Source organism: Adiantum capillus-veneris, chromosome 4, assembly GCF_014529385.1.
Source record: "Adiantum capillus-veneris isolate H3 chromosome 4, ASM1452938v2, whole genome shotgun sequence".
NCBI lineage: Eukaryota > Viridiplantae > Streptophyta > Polypodiopsida > Polypodiales > Pteridaceae > Adiantum > Adiantum capillus-veneris.
This window is the reverse complement of record NC_140934.1, coordinates 165702926-165709234: the sequence shown is the minus strand read 5'-3', so window position 1 is coordinate 165709234 and position 6309 is coordinate 165702926. Positions and strand designations below refer to the sequence as shown.

The 6309-nt window shown below is 44.8% G+C and overlaps 1 pseudogene; it reads left to right on the top strand.

Annotated features, from left to right (window-relative positions):
- The first annotated feature begins 2416 nt into the window (after positions 1-2416).
- Positions 2417-2979, top strand: LOC147460309 (uncharacterized; annotated as a pseudogene).
- Positions 2980-6309: the final 3330 nt, after the last annotated feature.

Genomic DNA, 6309 nt, shown 5'->3' with positions numbered 1-6309 from the left:
TTGCTTTCTTGGGGTTGGCCCTTAGCGGTTGCTAAGTCAGGAGCACTGATTGCTATCCTAGCAAGGATATTGACATAGGGGCTTTCGCTTTTAACTCTCTTCGTTGCTCTGCCTTGCGTAAGCTCTCGACTTCCTTTTCCCTAGCCGCAATGATATATCACTCAACCTCTTGCACTTTGGAAAGGCTTCTACCATCCGGTAATATGACCTCGGAGGGGAATATCTCTGAAGAGTCAGGAGGTGCAGTGAATGAAGTATTCACGTGCACATTCTCTAAGCGCATAGGGTCTACATTGGTCATGAATGGAGAATTTACTTCCCCACCCCCCTCATTTACATCATTAGCTCCATGTTCGGAGCAAGTTGCTCTACTAAAGCTTTCCTTCAAGCGGCTAAGCACGCTTGGCCAAAACAGCAGGCCCATGGCATGCATGTCTTGGCTTGATCTATCGAGATTAGGCATTGGGAAACCCTCCATGAGATTGTAGTCAGAGGAAGAGTCACTAGCTGCTATGTTCGGGTCTTGGTTTGTACTACCTTGGGTCCCCGCCAAGAGCCCGGAACCTAAGGTAGGTGGATATTGAGAACTCGCGTAAGTCAAAATTCTCTCTAGTTGCTCCATCTCTAGCACACAACCAGGGCGCAGACGCATGTGCCTTTGGCACCCTACAAGCGTCGGCGAATAACCTCGAAGGTTAACTGCTTTCTTTTTTAAGCGTCTGTTTTCACTCGTTTTTTTATGTTTTTTAATGATCGGTTTTTTAATTAAAGTGTGTGATAGCTCAAAATGAGCATATCACTCAGAAGGTTGCGGTGTGCTTTACAGCACAACGTTCGGTCACCTGAAGCTTCGTTGGTCCTCAAAAAAGTCGATTTTTAGCTACGTGTGAAGCTAAAATACGTAGTTTTAAAGGGCAACTGAGGCCTGAGCCTGAGCGTGAGCTTGGGCTTGGGTTTGGGCTTGGGTCTGGGAGATATTCTTGATCTCGGTCCTACCTTTAAATATATATATTTTTTTTATTTTTTTAAATTTTATTTTTAAAAAAATTGGGATAAGGCCGCCGCAGCCTGCGCGCGAGCACACACACACTCTACCTGCATACTTACAACTCATACACCTACTGTTACACACTAACACACTTCATTAGCTCTAACAGATCTACATCCTACTTACTGGGTGAAAGCATGTTAATGTGTCGCGCTTTTTGTGCTAGTTAACATATGCCAACAAGCACATATTATAAGCATAACACATGGATAGGGCAGTCATGGTTTTTCAAGTGTGTGGGCCACCATCATGAACTATACAAAGTGTAATATTTAGACTTCAAAAAAATGAATTGTAATATTTTTAAAATCTCTAACAGTTAAGCTCGGCCCTTACGTTGAGGTAGTGGTGTAGTCATGAAGCATGGAGGGAAGCACAGCACAGGGGCCACAGGTCAGAGAGAGGGAGAAAAGCGAATGCAAGTTGCAAGCAGGTCTGCAGTCTCACAGGCCAGCAGTCAGCCCAAGTAGAGGATAGCTCACCACTGGAACCAGCCACCTCCAACAGCAGTCTTGACAGTACTCCACCGAGAAGGAAGTCGAGGGGCAAAGGTTCTATTGCTTCTCCTCCGCCCTGCAAAAGATTGAATGCTTCTAATTCCCAAGGATCCCCAATGTCAAAGTACATGCATGTAGGGAAGGGGAAGCAAGACTCAGGTACTCTCTCTCTCTCTCTCTCTCTCTCTCTCTCTCTCTCTCTCTCTCTCTCTCTCTCTCTCTCTCTCTCTCTCTCTCTCTCTCTCTCTCTCTCTCTCTCTCCACTGCCCTAGCTTCATCCCTTCCTGTGCCTTGTGTGCCTCCCTCAGGGTGAGGGGCAACCCTGTGGGGTAGGCATTAACGCCCAGGTCAGCCCCAGCAAGATCGAGGAGACCTCGCTTCTACACAGAGGCTCACCAGTTCAGCCCGTTAGGTTCTCTCCATGTCAGCGCTTGTCAAGTTCGTCAATGGCTGGTTCTATACAGCACACAAGAGTCAAGCCCGTCAGGCTCTCTGCTCGTCAGTGTTTGTCAGATTCGTCATGGCTCAACAAGTTTTGATTTATTTTCAGTCCATGTTTTGAGCCTTAGAGCTCACGACCACCACAGGTAGTACTCAAGGTACTCTCAATCAGGCTCTCAAAACGGGAACTTCGAGCATATTCTAGAGGAACACTTAAAGCAGAGCAAAGTGAGCAGAGTATGGAGATACTTGGATCAGAATCTACTTAAGACACAGTCTTGAGACACATTGGAGGAGAATCTATTCGAGTTTAAGGATGACAAATTCTTCGAGGACCCCTTTCACAGCACGATCGACTTTTGCCACAGTGCTAGCAGCCCGCAGCAAACTCGACCGTATCACTCAACTTCAAGCGGCTCTCAATCGAGTCATGGAAGAAAATCGTGACCTCAAAACTCGCCGTAGCGAGCTAGAGGCACGCTTTGATTCCATTGTCGATCTCGCCAACAACAAGGTCAAGCAAGTCAAAGCGAAGCTGTGCCAAGCTCACTTGGCAACCATTGCCAAGGTGCAGATTTGTGTGACAACGGAGCTTCGCGAGCAACGACTACAAGAAGAGAACGTCCTCAAGGTCCGAATAGGTGGGCTACCCTCACCATGGTGCACCACCAAGGATACCCTCGAAGAAGCACTTGTTAAGCTCAACGACATTATGATACACATAAGCATGTGCCGCCCGAGCATTGTGTTCTCACTTTCAAGGATAAAGAGGAATGGATTAAGTTGCTACGCCAAGCGCACGTCCTCAAAGGAGAAAATGTCTCGATCAGTGAAGAACTGACTACAAATCAGCACAAGTTTAAAAAACAAGAACTCAAGAAAGTGCATGAAGCACGCAAGCAAGGTAAATGGGCCGTCTACAGAGGTGGTAAAGCCATCATCCAGGAGTTTCAAACTCCTAAAGGGACTTCCCCCTCACCTGATTCCCCTTAGGCTTTTCTTTTCTTTTACCCTCCTAGCGGACCCTCAATCCTTAACTGATATGAATCCGACCAAAACCCCTTCACTTAGAAGGAGACTTTGTTATGTTTTGTATGGTCCCATGGGTCATATCTGACCTCCGTGGACGATAATTCTCTCTCTCTCTCTCTCTCTCTCTCTCTCTCTCTCTCTCTCTCTCTCTCTCTCTCTCTCTCTCTCTCTCTCTCTCTCTCTCTCTCTCTCTCTCTCTCTCTCTCTCTCTCTCTCTCTCTCTCTCTCTCTTCAATGAGGGGGCCACATTTGGAAGTTGTAAATCAAGCAAAGCATGATACATTTCTCCAGCATGCCCCGACTACTAATCTGTTAATGAATCCTCTCACCCATGAGAAAATTGTGTTGGTAAGCATATGCTGCAATCAACAAAGAGGACTATGCATTCAGCTTATATGCTTGTTTCTGCAGTAGCCCCTGGCTGCAATCTAGTTGTGGATTCTCTCACACTGATCAGGTGCTTGTGCATTGCCTTAGGCATTCAAGGTGCATGCTTAGATGATTCCATCTAAGGAGAGCCCAGGCAATTGCCTGTGTATAAATTACTTGACAGCCCTATTCTAGTGGGGTTTTGTAAGGTTTTAATCTTATAATCCTGTGGGATGTGCAAGCTGATGGAAAGCTCTCAAGCTGAACATCCCACAGTAGGAAAAGTTTTGTGTAACAGTAGAAGAGTTTAATGTTGTCCATGGCCTCTCCATGGACGGTGACAACCCCAGATTGGTGAAGTGGGAGAAGATTACAGATTTGGAGTAGTTCATGCTACCATATACATGTGGTCGTGATGTGTGTGAACACATCAGTACCATATCCATGTGGTAGTGATGTGTGTGAACACACTAGGACCGCCGGGGCATTTTTTCCCTCTTTAGGAGGTTTTTTCCCCCGTGCATTGTATATACGCCCATCACTCTAGGGCTATCTATCTTTCCATTTCACACTAAGTAATACACTCTCTATTGTGTGCCTTGAGCTTCCTTCGTCTTCTCCAAGTTGTGTATGTTTCTCTGCAATCCTAATTCCAACAATTGGTATCAGAGCAGGTTGCGTCCTCCCGGGCTTAGTCGCCAGCTGCTCTAGTACACGCTTGCTCACTTTCTCCGATTTCAGTGAGCTTTGGAGAGCGGTCCGCAGGTCGACAAATAATTCAGGCGAGTCTACTCAGATTTTTGATTTGGGCTCATTTCGGCCTCCGTTTCCACTACAGGCATATCTGCACAGGCAATTTCGTTATTTTGTGCAGAATTTCTGTCAGTGCCATTTTTTGTTGAAGATGATGAAACAGGAAACAGAAGGAAGACAGCAACTCAGAGTAGGAAGAAGATGGAGAAGGAGAAGACACAGAGCTTGTGTACGAGATCTCTGTAGTCTGTCTCTCTGTATTGGAATAATAATTTGTATATAACAAAGCTTATATGAAACCCTAAGAGATAAGGTGTCCTTTCACACCGGATGTCCAGGGGGAAAAACCCAGTGGGAGAAAAGTGCCCCTGGTGAAGCGCGTATACACACTAACACTACTACATGTCTACAAATCCCCCCTGTAGTGATAGTGTGAATCCGTACAAGGTAGCAGATCATCATGTGTATGAGAGTAAGCCCAAAGCTTTTCGGAAAGCTTCAAACTTTTCTCGTGATAACGCCTTCGTAAATAGATCTGCAATGTTATCCTGTGTAGGACAGTAAGTTAGTGTGATCTCCCCTGCATGTAGCCTTTCCCTGACATAGTGGTAGTGAACCTCTATGTGCTTTGTTCTTGCATGAAATACTGGATTCCTTGCAACTGCCATAGCACTCTGACTGTCAGTGAAAATGGTAGTGGGTGCCTGTTGACACTCACAAAGATCTGCCAATAACCTGCGTATCCATACACAATCAACTGTTGCCGTGAAAGCTGCCCTGTACTCAGCTTCACAAGTTGATGTAGCCACTGTGGGTTGCTTCTTGCTTAGCCAAGATATACATGCATTTCCCAAGAAAAAACAATTGCCACTTGTGGAATGTCGTGTGTCAAAATCACCAGCCCAATCTGAATCGCTGTAACCAAGAAGCTGCATAGAACTGTGCTTTCCATACATATCCCCCCTTGGAAAGAACATGGCAAGATTAGGGGTACCTGAAAGGTAACGAAGTATGCGCTTCACAGCTTGCCAATGATGCATACCTGGGCTGTGCATAAATCTGCTTGCTTGTGAAACCCCAAATTGAATGTCTGGACGAGTGTGGCCTGCCAAATATATCAAGCAACCAACCGCTGCTGCATAAGTATGTACATCAAAAGGTTCTCCAGCATCGTGCATGCTCAACTTTGATCCAGTTTCTACGGGTGTAGAGATTGGTTTACAATTTTGCATACCAAACTTGTCCAAAATTTTATGCAAATATTTTGCCTGCAGCATGTATATGCCATCCTCTGATTGCACAAACTGAATACCCAAGTAATAATGTAGCAAACCAAGATCAGACATCTCAAAGGTTTTTCTCAAAGCATCTTTAAACGCTTCAATTTCATTTGCATTATTGCCTGTAAGAAGCATATCATCCACATAAAGTGTTAGCATAATGAGAACTCCATCTCTCTTTTTGACATACAAAGTACTTTCTGTTGGACTATTTTGAAATCCCTGGCCAATCAAATAAGTATGTATCTTCTCATACCATGCTCTTGGAGCCTGTTTGAGACCATACAAAGCTTTACGCAATCTACATACCTTTTGCTCTTGACCTTTTACAACAAAACCACTTGGTTGAATTACATAAACTTCTTCCTGCAAATCACCATTCAAAAAAGCAGTTTTGATATCCAACTGATGCACTTTCCAACCATGATGAGCAGCAATTGCAACTAGTGATCTAACTGTGGACGCACGAGAAGTAGGAGCAAAGGTTTCATCATAATCTATGCCTTTCTGTTGCGCATAGCCTTTTGCCACAAGCCTTGCTTTGTACCTGTCAACAGTACCATCTTGTTTCCTTTTTACCTTAAAAACCCACTTTGTACCAATAGGCTTTTTACCTGTAGGCAAGTCCACTAGATCCCATGTATGATTCTTATGAATAGAATCAATTTCTTGCTGCATAGCATCTTTCCACTGAACACACTCTAAAGCTTGTTCAAATGAATCAGGCTCATCTGCATCACAAAGAGTGCTAAAGCAAGCCAAATATACTTGCTCTCTGCCAAAAGTAGTACCAGCACGTGTTTTCCGTGGCAACGGTGCATCCAACTTGCTATCCTGCAAAGTTTTCTGAACCCATTTAGGCAAGGTTCTTTCTTCCCTGAGAACTTCT